Here is an 18,613-nt window from a genome sequence, read left to right as displayed (position 1 = left end):
GCCCCCCTCCCTAGACTAAGTAAAAAATAACATAATAATTGATGAAAAGTGATTCAATAGCAGCTAAAATGTTAAAAAACATGAAAATATGATTGATACTTGCCATGGGCATGGGCGTAGGGAGGTGGGGGGGCAGCTGCCCCCCCCCTAGACCTTCAAATTTACATTAGATATGGCTGTAAAAGCAGATGGTTTGGAAAAAGCAGTTGATAAAACTCCATCACACTATCGACTGCCCCCCCTAGACAATGTCTGCCCCCCCTTAGACTATATGCTGCCTACGCCCATGGCCATGGGCACCCATAATGGAGGGCAGAAGGGGGAGCCAGCCCCTCCTGGCTGAATGATGCTGACTTATTTTTATATTTTTGGTTTGATATTTCTATCATAAAGCATTAAAAGTGCCAATTAGACCAGGTAAGCCCACTCCTGAAATTCAGCTTATGGGAGCCCATGATACTTGCAAAATTTTATAAACTAAGAATTCCATCATTTTTATGGTTAGTTTTTTTTGGCACATACGTGTTATCCCGACCACACTCAAGAAGTGAAGTTAGGTAACCTAACGTGATAACTCTATATATTAAATATTTAATTAAAATATAACTGCATAGTAGCTAAATTCCGCTTAGGCTAAGCTGATTATCTGAGAATGCACAAAAAAACCGGTTTTAAAAATAAAACAGATCAAAGTTCTTGAGTGTGGTCGGGATAACACGTAAGTACTGTTTTTATATATCCTAGGGCTATAAGAGACCATTAGAGGGGCTGGGGATGAATTGTCAAAAACGCGAACAAAACCATAAAATTAACAATCTAAAAGTGTCTCTCTTTTTGTTCCTAACAAACAGAAGTGTCTCTCTTTCCATGCTCTCTTTTGTTTCTATCTAACTAACAAAACTATAAAGATGAACATAAAATTAGTAATTTAAATAGTAATTTAAATAAAATTAGTAATTTAATTGTTCTAGCATATATCCTTCTAAAAAGCCGCCATTCCTGATCTTTACCAATTTTGATACTACAAGCAACCTAGAAACTCCCAGATATTTTCTAAATAATCTAGACTATGTGATTCCTTATCTTTCCATTTTGGAATACTACTTACCGCTGCCCTCTAAACCCCCCCCCCCCGAACCTTTGCTAAAACCAGAACGCAATTTGTGTCCCAAAATCATGAAGATTAATTGGGCGGGCAGAATTGCCCTTGACCCATAAGGTCAAGGTTTTGTTTCATTACCCTTGAACTCCACACAGAACGGCAAATAGAACCTTTGTTCCTCAGATCAAAGATCATTTCTTTGCTTACCAAGTAAAATTAATTTTTTTTAAAAATTGCTGACCTTTTCAAATTGTTATCGCAGGAAAGTATTCTACTTGCCACATTTGCTATCCTATGTCTCCTTGTCCACTAATGAATTTTACGCTAGAATGCAATGAGTTCCAAAACTTGGATAGCGAAACCATGCGCGTTAGGCTATAATTATCAGGTTCAAATAAAACAATACATGCTTGCAATAAATTAGGACATTATTCAAGGCGAATCCAGGATTTTTGTTACGTGGGGGGGGTAATTTTATGGAGGGGGATTTACAGAAAGAAATAATTAAAAACACATTTGTTACGTTTTAAGGGGCTGGACAAAATTTTTTGGGGGGGGGACTCAAACTTGGCAAATAGAATCACTAACAAAAGTCGAATAAAGGGTAGGGTACTTGTATGATATAGCTCGACCTAATATTCTTCATCTAAGTAGAAAATGTTTCCCTGACGCTCAATCCTAATGAAATACGCCTAAGTATGATAAAAATATAATACTTTAGAAAACAATTTGGGCCATATATTAGCGCATTCGGGGGGGGGGGAGAATAAAGTAGAGCGGGTCTGCATGCCTAATGCGTTAGGTACAATTATTCGGCATATTATGAAGTAAGAATTGTTTTCTAACTTCACACTGTCCAAACACTTTATCCCCCACCCCCAATATACAAATATAGGGCCCAAATTATATATTTACCATCTATTCTGTCACTTCTTTTTGATTTGTCTCACACTAAGCTGAAAGACGAAAAAACCGGTTCTACAATGCGTCAATTGATGAACAACTTGACTGGTCGGGGCTATATCATACAAGTATTAATTTAAACAAACAACGTTTTTCCGAGGGAAGTAAAGAGCGAAGTTGAATCTTAAAACGAATAAAAATTATTACTTGACAGCCTATTAATATATAACATATATTAATACAACTAGTACAAATAAACCGACTAATTATGTTTACCTATGCTTTTAGGATTATACAAAACTAGCACTAATAATTTCATTTTAATTTTTTGATCGTTTTTAAATAATACCGGGAAACCCGGCTCCCTCTCCGTGAACAATTCCTTCCCCACACGGAAAATTTCTCCGTGGAAAGTTCTTTTCATGTAAAACACCCCCCCCCCTTCCATCGGGGAAATTTACCCCAGACAATTTCATTCTAGGTGGAAATTCCACCCGGAAAATTCTCTTGCAGATCATCTCGGGTGAAATTTTTTTCTTAGCACACTTTCTTTTGAAAAAGATTTTACTTTCTGATTGTTATAAAATAATGCCGGTAATCCCCTCCTGCGTGGAAAAGTTTTCAAGCAGAAATTCCCCCCATCCCCTAGTAGAAAGTTATTCCCGCAGAAAGTTCCTTCTGGAAAAATACCGTGGCAAATCCCTCCCCCACTCTCACCTACAGAAATATACTTTACACGATTCCAACCCAGTAAAAATTCCCCTGCACGATTTTCCTTAACATCTCCACATGTAAAATGGAGTCGGTAAGACAAATATAAATAATTTCGTAAAGGAATTCTAGCAAATTCCCCCAGTGTAAAATTTCTCCTGGAAAGTTCAGACAAAAAGGGGGGTGGGAGAAGGGCTAGTTGCTTTCCAACCTTTTTTGTTCACTAAAGAAGGGCACTGGAACTTTTACTTTCCGCTCGAACGATTCCTTTCCTGATATTCTAGGACTATTGGTTTGATATAATCACCCCCTGGAAAAAGAAACAAAACAAAAAACAAATAAACTAGAATCCTTGATCTTCTGGCAAAAATATAGAGATTCCTCATTTTTGGAGATGGGAGCTTGAAACTTCTACAAGAGGGTTCTCGGATACGCTGAATTTGATTATGTGATTATGTGATTAAGATTGCTTGACTTTTAAGGAGTGTTTTCTTCCTTTTTCGAAAATCAGGCAATTTTCTCCGGTTTGTAGCTTTTGATGGATAGCACTAATGTTAATGAATCTTATGTGTTTGGAATAATAATAAGCCAAATCTATTGTATATTTGTTAATATCAGATTTCCGTTTTGTAGAGTTTCGGTTACTATTGAGCCATGTCGGTTCTTACTTATAGTTCATTACCACACGGTAAAAAATCCGTTCGTACTTTTACGCTAAATTATGGTGCAACAAGTGGGCCTTATGCTAAAAAAGCGTACTTTTACTAACGGACGCTAATTCAGCGTGTTTCAGTCAGAGGGTTAAATATAAGGTATTCTAGCGTAGATTGTGACTGATTTAACGTTATGGGCGGACCCACTGTAGTCGAGATAGCCAATCCCTGTCATCCTGAAATTACAATTCTTCAACGTAAAATGACCCTTTTCTGTTGCGAAACTACAGTCATTTATTGAAATTTTTTGTTGGTTTGGCGTGAAAGGCGTGGCCTTCCAGTTTCATTTTTACCTATCAAAGAACCCTCCGCGTCTTGATTTTTTGGCGTACAATTAAACTCCCTTAGCCTAAATAGATAATGATTAGCCATTAAGGGTGGGGCAACCCATACAAGTTTTTATGGGAGGGAGGGGGGTGCACGAGGATTTTTGGGGGCAGGACAAAATAATTTTTTTCTAGAGCGGGGAGGGTTCCGAGTTAAAATTTGGAATTGCAGCCTTTACAATTTGATTAATTGTAAAATTAATATAGTACAACTACATTATGTACAACTATTATTCAAACCAACATTATTGTTCAACAATTGGTAAAAATAGTCTATAATCTAACAGTTGTATTACAATTAAATCGTTTCCAGTAGCAAACAGGTTGTCAAACGACTAGAAAACAGTAGTTTGACAGGTGTACCGCAATCAAATCCTAATGTAATAAACAAAAAAAACTGCTTTTTCAACTGAAAGTAAGGAGCAACATTAAAACTTAAAACGAACCAAAATTATAATCTATATGATGGGGTTTTCCCCTTAGTCAATACCTCGCTCTTTACGCTTAAGTTCGAATGTTGTTCCAATTCTCTAAGAATGACCCTTGAAGTTTATGTTGCTCCTTACTTTAAGTTGAAATCTTCTCCTTGCTTTAGTTTTAATGTTGCCCCTTACTTTAAGTTGAAAAAACTGTTTTTTTAACTTAATTTCTGATCGTTTTTTAAATAATGCTTGGAAATCCGGCGCTCCCTTCATAGAAATATCCCTTCCCCCATGAAAATATCGTCCCAAGTAATCCCCTTCCCCGACCCCCCCCCCTTGTTAAAAAAATCCCTCCTGAAAACATCTGTATAATTCCCAATAACCAATACTGTATGTAAACAATTGGCAAAGTTCATAACTTGCAGCCCTTCCCCGGGGGGCTTTGGGGGATTAAGTCATCTTTAAAGACATAGTTATTAAATTTTCGACTATGCTGAACCAAATGGTTATTTCAAAATCTTGATCGGGTGACTTTGAGAAAAAAGAGCTTGGGAGGGGACCTAGTTACCCTCCAGTTTCTTAGTAATTTAAAAAGGCACTAGAACTTTTAATTTCCGTTCGAATGAGCCCTCTCGCGATGCTCTAGGTCCACTGAATCGATACGATCACCCCGGGAAAGAAAAAAACAAAAAAAAAAATAAATACGCATCCGTGATCTTTCTTTTGGCGAAACATAAAAAATTTCACATTTTTGCAGATAGAAGCTTAAAACCTCTACAGAAGAGTTTTCTGATACGCTTGATCTGATGGTGTAATTTTCGTTAAGATTTTATCACTTTTAGGGGGTGTTTCCCCCTTTTTTCGAAAATAAGGCAAATTTTTCCAGGCTCGTAACTTATATATTTTAAATAAACAAAAAATGCAATTATTTTGATGTATCTATTGGTATCAAAATTCTATTTTTTAGAGTTTCAGTGACTATTGTGCCGGGTCGCTCCTTACTTACAGTTCGTCACCATAAACTGTTTGAAAGGCTGGGTTTAAACACAGATCCAGACTTCTGGGGAAAATATCAAGTCCAATGGCAGTAGAAAAAAGTGCGAAAAGACCTTGATCCATCGTACCATACAAAGTTTAAATTCAAAGTGAAACTTGCCAAGCGAAACCTCTACTATTTCCATTGCAGTTGCTCCTGCCCAGTATATTAAAAACTGTACACGAAAACCAACTGCATGACGAGAAAAAAGCATAAACAGTCTTGGCCTATCACTTTTGACTAATTGGTATCAACTTAAAAACATGACCATCAGAACAAACACTACGGAAAAAGACAAACGAATCCAATTATTTCTTTATTATTCAATAATATAATATAACTCATAACTTTAATATAACTTTAACTTTAATATAACTCAATATAATCAATATCACATATATCTGACTAAGAAATTACAATAAAAACAAGAAAAATTGTTTTAAAGTTTGTTTAAAAATTCCCTGACTTGCTGGTAGGAGAGCTTTCTTCGTTGGTTCAATCTTGGCAACATACCTGCAAAGATAGTTCATAAGGTTACTACAATCAGGAAGGGTTCTTCGTAACAATAAGTAATTATTCAGTGGGAGAATAATGTGAGTATGTATAGCATTCAGATTAGGTCAAGCTGTGATTAACAATATCTCCAGGAACGGCAGTAGCGAACTGCAAAGTTCATAAGACTTATATAAAACTAAAAAAAACATCAAAATTCTGAATCACATGATTTCTTTAAAGAATAAAAATACGACACTTCCATTATGTTACACTTCTCTGCGAAGATGAGGCGCCACCCGTAAAATATCGGATTCGATTATCAGACAATTTGACATTGGAAGGAGCCGGGACCCAAAGGCCAACGCTCCTTTGTATATGAATTTTATCCCGTCCCTCCTCTTGAAGCTAGCAGAAAACTCAAATGTCACTTAATTTGCTTATTTTATATTAGTACAATCCTACAATCTATTTCAAGTCGGATAAATATATTATCTAATTACTATTTGACAACATGTATAAAAATGAAAAGAAACATTAAATCTTATTCATAGAATTTTTACGTATATTAATAGTGTATTATAAAAGTGTTTTCTGATAAGAATCCCCTTTCCCTTTTGATTTCACAAATGCCCGCCACTGTACAGAGGGTGGTCACTGGCGTTTACCCCCCCCCCCCATAAAATACCCCCCGTTGAACATTATACCCCGCTGGGTATTTTCCGCAGGGGTATTTTCCAGGGAGGGGTAAACGCCTAGAATCACAGAGAGCATTGTTTAATTCTAAAAATGCTACTTTAGCTACTTTTGGCAAATTTGGGAAAGGAGTTAAGCTAGAACAAAGAAACTTTCAGGGATAGGTCTACAGGCTAAAGTATGTCCCGGGAAAGTATTTTGAAGTACCTACCTCCACTCTTTTTGCCTCTAGAGGCTCCTGAAATTTGCCTACATGACAGGTCACATGACCTATTGAAATTTTGTCAAAACAACTTTTAACCTTAAATTTTTTAACCTTAATTGTCTCTGGCCTTAGTTTTGAAAATGCAATTCCTGTTATTTGAGTAGAATTTTAAGCCGTATCAATGGTTTTTTTTTATTTAGGAAATATATTTGCATATATTTAAAACCTTATAAATTGGGATTGAGCAAAGTTGTGAAGCTGAAAAGAATTTTGTTGTACTTTATTTAAGCAGAAGATCTGTTTAACAAGGTTTCACTTTTATAACACACAAATTTTTAAAGGTCAACAATGGTTAGCACCCTCTAAAGGGAGGAGTGGAGGTAAATACTTCAAAACACCTTCCCGGTACATACTTTAGCCTGTAGACGCATCCCTGAATATTTCATTTTCTTAACCTAACCTCTTTCCAAGATAGCCAAAAGTAGCTAAAGTAGAATTTTACCATTCTATCTGCAAAGTTCATAAGACTTATATAAAACTAAAAAAAAACATCAAAAGAACTTACCTTTCAGAAATAAGTCCACAACAACAAGTAAAAGGTCTTCGTTTGTGTAGCTTTAAATCCCAATAGATCAAAACCCGGACAACCTACTTTCACGATATTTTTGCATCGGTCATGCCCCGCAGTATGACCCATTTTCGCAACAGTTGATTGTCATTAGCTCCTCCCAGTACACTGAACGAGTTTAAACATATATTCGAGGAAGGTAAAAACACGGCAGAAGTACCTATACACTAAAAAAGTTTATTTTTACGCTAATCCAACAACTAGAAAGTACGCTGATCAAACGTGAAATAATGCTGTCAACATGAAAGTACGTTTTTTTTTTACCGTGCACTAACTGTTTGATGGACAAATTAGAAAACTTAAAAAGGCGTTTAAACTTCTACAATGGGCTTCTCTGATTGTTTTGTAGTTAGGGAGGGAGGAAGATATGAAAATAGGTGCATTTTAATACCAAAACATCCCAGCTCTCATTGAGCCATCACATAAACACAGAACTAGCTCTAATTGAGAGACGAGGGGAGGGTGAGGTAGAAATTACTCACCCTCCGAGGGGAGAGTGAGTACATTATTTATGCTTCACGTACACTGACTATGCAGCGTTTTGTTTAACAATTAGCAGATTATAGGTTTCACTCGTTTTAAACTAGTCTCTCGTTAGCTTTTCGAACTTCCAACAGATCTAAGCTCCACTATCAATTTTTACCAAAAATGCTTCGGAATCTCCCTGTGGCGCTAGGAACATTTACTAATGGGCCCTTTGTCTTTGAGACTGTCAGCCGTCACTGAAACTCGCAAAATAACTTTTAGTTATCGAACGTCCTTAAGAACGTTGCAGAAGGTAAAGATTTTGGAGGAAGGGGTACTCCCTATTGCGCCCTTGGAACTTTGCCTGTCCACCTGATAGATTATGAAATTCTGTAATAAGAAATTTAAATATAATGACTTGACATATCAAAAACTTAAAAAACAAAACCTTTTCGCATGCTAACCAGGTCTGCGTTGCGCAGGTATCGATCTCCTGATTTGGTGCTTTCGTCCGGGAGTGCAATACGTGGTTAGGGGGCAAACCATCCAAAACGTCCCTTATTTTTCCTCCAGATTTCTCCAGGTACCCATTTACAGCTGGGGCGACTCTGACTGAGGATCACACCATTGACCCCCGTTCCAAACCAAATCACCAGCGACAGCAGGACTCAAACCCCTGACCTCAGGATTCAAGTCCGGAGCGCTAACCACTCGGCTAGGACGGCTCACTGTCGTATCAGCATATAAAAAATTATGTCAATCGCCAAATAAAATAAAATATGACTCCATAGTACAGATTTTAACTTTCCAACTCAGTTTTTTTCCCCCGTAGCTTAATTAATAAGTATTACTTAAGTCTAACAATAGTTCTTTTCATTTGTTAGGTTTGGCGTCCAATTCTGAACGAACTTTGACTTTGTAAACTGGTTTCTTTAAACTGGTGGTATGTCCACTTAAAAAGATTAATCAATCATGACCCGGTGCACAATCGATGCGTAAATTATAATAAATAGCATGAACTAGTCATTGGAGGTACTTACGTGTTATCCCGACCACACTCAAGTTCTTGATCTAAGTAAAAACCGGTTTCTCTGTCTGCATTGGGAGATAGTTAGCTTAGCCTGAGTGAGATAAACTACCATGCGGGTATATTTGAATTAAATATTTAATATATAGAGTTGGTTAGGTATTTAAAAAAATTGTTCAGGGCGGGCTGCTTTCCATAATTCTCTGTTGTAGTTTCCATAATTTAGTCACTAAAGAATTATATTTTCATCAGATTTCGGTACATTTCATCATGATTAACCTAACTCCACTTCTTGAGTGTGGTCGGGATAACACGAAAGTACCCTTACAACAGCGTACACGGCAAATATGATTTTTCCTGTGGGTGGGGGGGGGGAATATCAGATAATTTTTCGAAGGGGTGGGAGGTCTTGAAATGCAAAGGGGTGGGAGGTCTTGGGAGCACCAACAGGATTTTTTGAGGTTGTTTTTAGATAATTTAAGACTAGAGGAGTTTTGAGTAGGCATACAATTCATGATATAATTCCATAAATACTGATATGTAGACACATTTTGATGATCATCGATTGTAAAGACAGGGCTTCAACGAGGCTGACTGAAGACAACCGATACTTAATGATGCGGGTGGGTGGTGCCTCTCTGAATAAAGACAATTTTCTAGTTTTAAAACTTTGAAGTCCAAGAAGCGAAAATAATGAAAGTGTTCTTTCTTATTGGAAGTTCAAAAGACTTTGTAGCATTGCGGCAGAAAAAAAAAACAATAATAATAACGCTAATTTCCGTATATTACATTAACTACACATCTTTAATTTTTATAATATCCTTCAGTTTTCTAAAATCTGTATATATTTCATAAAGGACAATATTTCATAAATAACTGAATTTTGTATCTACAACTCCTCAAACAGACCAAAGACAGTTTACCTAATGAATTCTTTGTGCGACAAAATTTTAGATTTTTTCAAAGGAAAGTTTAAGAGAGCTGCGAAGTAAAACATTTATGTAATGCCCTGCGTTAACAAAAAATCATGTTGACTTCTACAGTTTCTTCGGCAAAATTGGATACAGATCGGTTTGCAAGGTTTATTGTATATACATTTTTAAATAATTTCTGACACCACACTGGCTAATCATGATAAACAAAAAACCTCGAAGAAAGGAAGAAAACGAGGGCAATTAACAGCCAGTGAAAAAATTGAAAAATTATGCAAATATTTCGGTCAAGACCTCCGCTTGACCATCCTCAGTTCAGAATAAAACTGATAAAAATATAAAAACCAAACCTTAAAATAAAAACACCAAACTAAAATTGGACGACCCTTTCCTAGTAACGGTGAAGGCAGTTGGAATAAAAAAGCACATTCACCAAAAGGTAGCTCTCAATAGAGACACTGGAGAAATTTTTCTAAGTCCCATTTATGACAAAATTATTAATTCTGATCGTTTTTACATACATCCACAAAGTTATATTGTGCAATCGAATAGAGTCTCCGATAACAATCAAACTGGAAAGCGATCAGCCTTTAAAAGTGCTTTACGCAAAATGAAATTCTGAAATGCCATTTAGACTTGTGTTTTTTATTCAGTTACCCTTTCACCGTTACTAGGAAAGGGTCGTCCAATTTTAGTTTGGTGTTTTTATTTTAAGGTTTGGTTTTTATATTTTTATCAGTTTTATTCTGCACTGAGGACGGTCAAGCGGAGGTCTTGACCAAAATATTTGCATAATTTTTCAATTTTTTCACTGGCTGTTAATTGTCCTCGTTTTCTTCCTTTCTTCGCGGTTTTTTGTTTATACATTTTTAAAACCTAAAAACAAAGAAAAATACATTTTTTTAAAACAAGGTCTTCTGATGTAAGTAGAGAGTGAAGTGACACTCCAAACGAACAAGAACTATTCTTCCGCAGTCTATGTAACATTTTTCTGAAAAACAGTTTCAAATTAACTGGCTTTTGATATTCCCCTTTATTTTAAGAATTCTGAAAAACTAGCAGTTTACTGAAAACACAAAACCCACGTGACAAAACAGGATTAGGAGCAGAAGAATCCTTAAATAGCCAGCAAACTAATATGAGACTAATCTATAAGGCTCTCTAGCCTTTTACCGGCCATGAGATACGCAATTTCAATTGTCTAAAATTACAAAAACAAAAAAAAGAACAAGCAAGATCTGTTTTCAGTTGAACGATATGTTTCCAGAATTCAAGTAGAATCTTAAAGTTCCTATTCCCTGGTATTTTGGCCCTGTTGGGGCAAAGATTTATGTTTGGTGGCAGAAAATGGCAGAAAATGCCACCTCGTTCTGGCATAACCTGTTTTGCTAGTTAAAAAGTGAACTAGATATGGCGATTTCCTGTCAAACGAGCCCTCTTCCAAAATTCTATGACGAATGGCTCAGTGCGATCGCCCTTGGCCAAAAAAAGGAAAAAAAGAAGACATCAGTTTTTCTCATGCAAAAAAGGGATTTTTCTTGTTTTTCTACACGGGGGAGGGGAGCTTTAATTCTTCAGTGGAAGACTTTCGATTGTAACGATTCAGATCTGACACAATTTTCGAGGGGTTTCAGGCTCTTTTTTGTAATTCCCACAAATTGGGTTTCGCAGTTGACTTTTACTATAATTTTTACCAGAGAGTCTTTTTTTCTTTTCTTTTTTTGTCACAACACGTTCTTAAACTTTTTATTACTATGAACGGTTGCTCGCTCTTTACTAGGTTACAGCTATCGCTGCAAACATGATTAAAATAAATTTTCTCGTTCAAGCACATAGATGAGCGTATTGGAATGTTAAAATGTTACTTAATGTTGACCAGCAATCAAAAAGACAAAAAAACAATTTGTGCTGTTTGGAAATGGCGACTTATCGCTGCTATCAATTGCTTTCCAATGAATAGCTGTGATCATATAAAGGTGGTACTTTGCAGGTCTAATAGATTATAGTACCTTATTTTACATTAAAATGAGTTAGTTTTAAGTAGATGCGAGGAGAAAGGTGAGGAAGAACATGCAGCAATCTATATCCCAAAGTGAAGTTTAAAATTGTTTGTATTTTTCCTCGGATGGGAGGTATTTGTACCCCCATCGGTGATCTCTGCTGACGTCTATTCTCAAAAGGGGTACACTTTTCATTAAAAAAAGTATATAATCAGGTAACACTTTTGTCCACGGTCCAGTATTGCCAGAAGTTGAAATAAAAATAAGCCAGATACTTTGAAAAACACGCCAAAAATAAGCCAGATCAAATAAAATAAGCGAAGATTTACGATGGCGGGATAACTCAAAAATTTCCCCCCAGTCTTGCAGGAAATAAGCCAATAAGGCAGCACTGCCACGGTCTTTTCCGACAAAACATTATAGTAACAAAAGGACAAGTCGTCGCTATGAAATTTGCATCCTAGCCACTCCTCCCGAATAGGGAGGATCTAAATATGGATATAGCCCAAGACTAAATGAAAAACTTTACATATTTTGCCGGTTACATTATTTTTCGTACTTATTTCCCATCAACAGCAGGTTCATAATACAAAAAAGGCCAATTTGACTGGAAATACAACATGATTATTAGTTTCGTATATAGTCTGCAGCTATACCTAGTATTAGACGGGGGGGGGATGAGTCGCACTCAAATCCAGGTTCACAAGAGCGCCTTAGGGAAAAGCCTTGATAAAGTTCGTTCAACCTCAATAAGGGATGGCCTTAATAAAGTTCGTTCAACCTCAAGAGTGTCCTGGGGGATAGCCTTGGTAAAGTTCATCAACCTCAAATTGATACGCTTCAGTCGTTCCTAGGGCCGTCTGCAAATCCATACGGCACAATCTACTTGAATGTAAGGAGTGACGCGGCAAAATAATAATCAAAACTCTAAATCCGGAATTTTAATACCAACAGATATACCAAAAGAATCGGCTTATTATGCTAATTCCAAATATATAAGTTTTATTAGATTTGGTTTTATCAATCAAAGGCTACGAGCCTGAGAAAATTTGCATGAATTCGAGGGGGGGAATCCCCTAAAAACCAAAGAATCTTAATGCAAATAACACCATAAGATTCTGTGTAATAGAGAGCGCTAATGTAGAAGTTTCAAGCTCTTAACTGCAAAACTGGTGGAATTTTGTGATTTTACTAGTGTTTATTTGTGTTGTTTGTTGTTTTTTCCCCAAGGGTGATTGTATCGACCCAGTCGTCCTAGAATATCAGAAAATGGCTCATCTGAACAGAAATTAATAATTCTAGTACCCTTTTTAAATCACCAAAAAGATTGGAAGACAACTAGGCCCCCTCCCACGTCCCTTTCTACCCAAAACTCTCCGATCAAAATTTTGAGATGGCCATTTTGTTCAGCATAGTTGAAAGGCCTAATAACTATTCCCTTGGAGATAACATGACACCCGCAGTCCCTGGAGAAAGGTGTTTAAGTTATATAAAATTTGCCCATTGTTTGTTTACCTATAGTATTTGTCATTGGGAAGTATACATACTTCCCAGGGTGGGGGCATTTCTACTGGGGGCATCTTCCACGGGGAGAGAAGTTTCCAGGGGGTGAACTATTCAAGGGAAATTTTACACTGGGAGAATTTTCGAGAATTCCTGTCCGAAATTCTTTTTATTTGTCTTGCTTTCTCTTTTCCGACTCAATTCACGCATGGAGACATTAAGAATAACTGTCAGGAGTAAATTTTCACTGGGATTGAATTGTCTAGAGGATATTTCCGTGAGGAGGGAAGATTTTTCCGTGGAGGTGGAGCCAAATTTCTTGGCATTATTTAAAAAACTAGTAAAATTCTACTTTACCTACTTTTGGCTATCTTGGAAAGGGGCTAGGTTAGGAAAATGAAACTTTCAGGGATGGTTCTACAGGCTAAAGTATGTCCAGGGAAGGTATTTTAAAGTACCTACTTCCACTCCTTGTCCCTCTAGAGAGTCCTGGCCTTTAAATGCCTTTAAAAATCCGTGTGTTATAAAAGTTAAACATTGCGAAATAGATTTTCTGCTTAAATGAAGTACAACAAATTGTTTTCTGCTTCACAACTTTGCTCAATCCCGATTTAGGGTTGCTTCCTTAATGCCCACCCCGGAGCGTCCCGTGTCATTGCATCCGCGGCTGAGTGCTTACTACTCGGAGCACCCACCGCATTGAGTGCTAGCTATACAGACCGTCCACTTATCACTGGCATCCACGGAGCGTCCACAATTTTAGCATCCCCTTACGGAGCGTCCATAGTCGGAGCGTCCACATTTTTTTTACGAGATACTTTCAACCATAGCAAAGAGAACTTGGCAAGGATTCGACATATGTCTCAGTGTTTCCACTTCTACTTATTTTGGTAGCAGAATACTTATTTTCGGACTATTCTACTTCTAAATTTTAAATCTTACTGTCTACTTATTTTTGGAGGCTTAAGTTTTTGTGTCTAACGGAACGGAAGGGTGCAATTGTTTTTAGCAGCGGCATCTTTGTCGGGAGCGGCAAAAATTAAATTCGGGAAATTATGAAATACCGTGCTCAATTTCGTTTCTGGTAGACTATAAACAGCTAATCTGCAGATATAAAGATCAGTTTAAATGAAACGAATTAGTTTAAAGCCGTAAGGCCGTCCATACATATACCATGTATTATAACCCAGCTCGTTGGTTTATTGCAGTCGCATCTAACCAGTCCTAGAATATCGTGAGAGGGCTCATTCGAACGGAAATTAAAAGTTCTAGTGCCCTTTTTAAGTTACCAAAAAAACTAAAGGGCATTTTGGCCCCCTACCACGCTCATTTTTTTCCAACGAGCTCATTTTTTTCTACGCTCCGTGCGGATTCGCAGCGCAATTTCGATTGGATTGGGTGCGGAAATCCGGGCCGATTTTCCTGCGGATTTTTCCGGTTTCTCTGGGAAACATGTTTTATGTTTGTAATATAACACGTCCAGTATCTGTGAGATTCCTCTTCTCGTAGACCTAGCCCTCTTTTTGAAGCCAAACCTGAGCTAATAAATACTACCGCATGTGGTTTACTACTACTTTGTGGACGCTCCCTAGTGTGGAAGCTCCGTTTGTGGACGCTCCCTAGTGTGGAAGCTCCGTTTGTGGACGCTCCCTAGTGTGGAAGCTCCGTTTGTGGACGCTCCGTATAGTGGACGCTGCGTATAGTGGACGCTCCTTATTGTGGATGCTCCCTGAATGGATACTCCGAGCGGAGGTCACTCCGTGCAGTGGTTGCTCCGTTCGATGGGCGCTCGGTGCGGTGGACGCTCCGTCGTGGACGCAGTGACACGGGACGCAGTGCACGCAGTGCAGAGTGGGCACTCAGGAACTAAGCCCCAGATTTAGGCCTTTAAGGTTTTTAAAGATATGCAAATACATTTTCTAAATTTGAAAAAAAAACATTGATATGGCTTAAAACTCTATTCAAATAACAGGAATTGCATTTTCAGAACTAAAGCCAGAGAAAAAGAAATGTATAACTGAAAATTAAGGTAAAATGCTGTTTAGTCAAAATTTCAATAGGTATAGACCTGTCATATAGGCAAATTTCAGGACCCTCTAGGGGGAGAAAGAGTGGAGATAGGTACTTCAAAATACCTTCCCCGGGACATACTTTAGCCTGCAGAGCCATCCCTGAAAGCTTCATTTTCATAACCTAACCCCTTTCCAAGATAGCCAAAAGTAGCTAAAATAGAATTTTACCGGAACAGACATTATTGCGTAGATGAGGGGGGTTGCCCCCTCCTCAACACCTCGCTCTTTACTCTAAAGTTCAAATTTCGTCCCAATTCCTGAGACACAACCTGTTTCAGACTCCTGAAACACAAGGTTCATTTAATCAGAACAATAAAATCTTTCTTAAAAGTCCTAAAAAACTTTAGCGGGAAGAGAGAGGTGTTGGGGAGGGGGCAAACCCCCCATTTATGTAATAATTTCTGTTCGTTTTAAGTCTTATTGTTGCTCCTTACTTTCAGTTGAAAAAACCCGTTTTTATAATTAATGATTAACAAGAGCGAAAGCGCTACATTAAAGTGCCTATTTCTGAATTCTACAAAACATAAATTTTGGCTAGAAGCCTCAAAAATTAATTTTTGTGCCCAAATTTTTGAATTGTTCATAAGAGGTCCTTCAGACAAGAACGAAGGAGGGGATTTACCACACAGTCCCACTTTCTGAAGTCTTATATAGACAAAACGTGCAACATGAATGCTGAGGAATGACAACTCTATTCTTGAATGATTAGAAATTTGAATAATGTTTGGTATGAAAATTGTTAGGACAGATAAAGGTCGCATTTTCGCGAATTTACCCAGCCAAAGCGCATGGAGTCGGCTCTATAGCCTAGCTGATATTTATTGATTTTGTCATATTTGATTTAGTTATAAGTATCTCATTTTTTTTTTACCTCTGTTGTTGCTATATTTTTTTTTTTTTTTTTAAGTGGATGTTGTAAGGATGATGGGTGATATTTCTCACTTGCTATTTACAGAGTGTAATACTTTCAGAGTAGGAGATGTTCTTTATGTTGATTTAATTCAAATGCTGATTTTTCCCCGCAAAGAGATAGTTGTTATGTGAATGTAGAGCTTTATAATAATGGATTTGCAGCCATCGTAAATAAACCTTCGGGTTTTTGTATATGGCTGCTGTAAATTTGTTTGTATTTTTTATGTTAAATAAATAAATTTGAATTTGATATATTTTGAGAGTAAAATAAAAGAGTGCATTTATGTTCTTACCTACAAAGTGGTGAAAAGGGTGGCAGGTATCTTATAAGAACAAGACTTTCCAAAAAAACACAGTAAAATTATAAATAAAGCCATCTTCGTGTTTCTGAATCCCCCTCTTACCCTAATGAATGTTTTGAAATTTAGATTTGTTTTAAACCGCAAGGAATGGGAGATTGAAGGCGGGGCAGCTCCCTTATTTATAACATAAGTCCTGTACTCGTTTACGTTTTAACTAAACTTTTTGAATTTCATTTCAAAAATTCGTCTTTCTTGAAGACAGGGTATAAAACTAAACACCAGAAAAATGGATGAAATGGAACAACAACAAAAAACTTTACTTACCCTACCCTGGATAACACTGCAAGAAAAGTAAATCAGTCCCCTTCCTCAGTCATTGACTTTTATTCCAATAGGAGCCAAATGTCCCAACGAACTATGGTATTGATTATATAATAACTTGATCAACTATTTTTTTGGTTTAGTGTGTAGTCATACTACTGAGGGTTGCTCACTCTTCACCACCTGGTATATATCTGAGAGTGCCACCTGCTCTATCCTTTGTGACGCTCCTATCAAGCCGCGCTTCCTCCGACACCCCATGATAATGATATACTGCACCATGCATTGTACACTTCTGCCATGCGTGACGCGCTAACTGGTATATGCAACTTATGGAAGTATGTAGCTCCTCACTCACTGCCGAGAGAGATGCGGTATAAACAGGCTTAATAATTCCTACCAATTTATGAAACAAAGGATTTTCAAAGCAAGGCAAAACCTGTACAAATCAACCCCTTTTGAAGAAGGTAAATTAATCCCGCCCATTGGACTGCGCTGGCATACCTAAAAGGGCCAATTAGATGCTGTTAAGTTAGATCCCTCTTGGGGTGGTTGTCATCCTCTTCGGTCTTGTTAGACCAAATATCTTACTGATGAAAAACGCGGGCAGCCCCTTTGTTCTAAAGTCGGAGGATCAGATGTTCGGCACTGGGAAGAATGGAAGAAAAATTAGCAGCGTCACTTTACAGGGATTTTACAGTCAATTTGCAGTGACTTTGCAGTCGTTTTACAGTGACTTTATTAAAAAAGTATAAAATTTTTCAGATAGAATTGGATAAGTGAGTAGATGCAGTAGTTATCTTCAACAATCGTTTTCAAGAATCGTCTTAATTAAAAATCCCGTCTGTGTAGACGGGATTTTGGCCTAGGTTAGTTAGGTGAAAATCTTAGCAGGATAAATAAAGAGGGGGGCCTATAGCCTGATGCTTTTAACGGAATATGGGAATCACCCCCCTAAGTTCTTACAATCGCCTTATTTTCAAATAACTACCCTTTTTTGATGGCCTTGGCAAACTCTCCCCCAAAGAAGTTGGCGTATGCGTGACGGCTTGCAGATCTTCTCAACCTCTTAACTATAGATGGCTGCTAAAGAAATAAAAATTGTATCGATACTATTTCGATGGAAAGTTTGTAGAGAAGCCTTCAACCAATGACCATAGAGTTCGTGGAGAGGCTTTCAACTATTGTCAATACCTCGTGAAGTACTGCAGCGGCAGTGAGCAATAGGTCAATGTCGTGGATCAGTGAAAGGAACTTTATTTCATGGTTGCAGCAAAAGCTGCAACCCAGTAAAGGGCAAAGCACGTCCCATAGAAACAGCTGGCACCCAGAAACATTACTTTGGATGCCATTTATAGAGTGAAGCGTTGGGAGACAGAAAAATATATCATAATAATATCCATGTTTGGAAACATAAAACTTGAGGTTTACAGTCCCCCCTCTTGTATAGTTCCCCCTTAATGAGTTTCATAAATCATCTGCTGACTATCAGAACTAGTGGGCTACTGCAATATCGTAGCGAGATGCTTGATAGATCATTTCAGTGTTATTGGTCATGTCAACCTATTTTTTATAGATGTATTAAGAAAGAAACATAAAAAAGGCGCATAAGGTGGTGATAGAACTTGAGGCTCTATCTTCTCGTCATAATTTTCTTCAATGTAATAAACGAGTTATTGGGAACAGCGAAAAGCATAAAACAACCACTATTTCACAGGACGTGATGGTCAAGTGGTTAGGACCCTTAGTTCTGGCAACCCTGGTTTGAATTTTCGTTCAGACCGATTTTTTTTTAGAAATAAATGTACACCTTCTAGCGCCCTACTAAGGGAGAAGAAAAACAGA

The 18,613-nt window shown here is 37.4% G+C and overlaps 1 protein-coding gene across 2 annotated transcripts in view; it reads right to left on the bottom strand.

Moving 5' to 3' along the window:
• LOC148949747 (retinol-binding protein pinta-like) overlaps positions 1-16,984 on the bottom strand; it is a 164,506-nt gene extending 147,522 nt beyond the window's left edge. The window contains exon 1 of one of the 2 annotated variants that reach the window (XM_089093712.1): positions 16,772-16,984. The gene's annotated coding sequence lies outside the window, so the exon portion shown is untranslated. Of the gene's footprint in view, positions 1-1,343; positions 1,396-16,771 lie in introns of those variants that run through there. The other variant, XM_089093711.1, reaches the window with a different exon arrangement.
• Positions 16,985-18,613: the final 1,629 nt, after the last annotated feature.

The sequence above is a fragment of the Artemia sp. Qi Xiang Cuo genome, chromosome 8 (assembly GCF_049724085.1).
Source record: "Artemia sp. Qi Xiang Cuo chromosome 8, ASM4972408v1, whole genome shotgun sequence".
Classification (NCBI taxonomy): Eukaryota; Metazoa; Arthropoda; class Branchiopoda; order Anostraca; family Artemiidae; genus Artemia; species Artemia sp. Qi Xiang Cuo.
The sequence above is the reverse complement of the archived record's forward strand: the minus strand, read 5'-3'. Positions and strand labels throughout refer to the sequence as shown.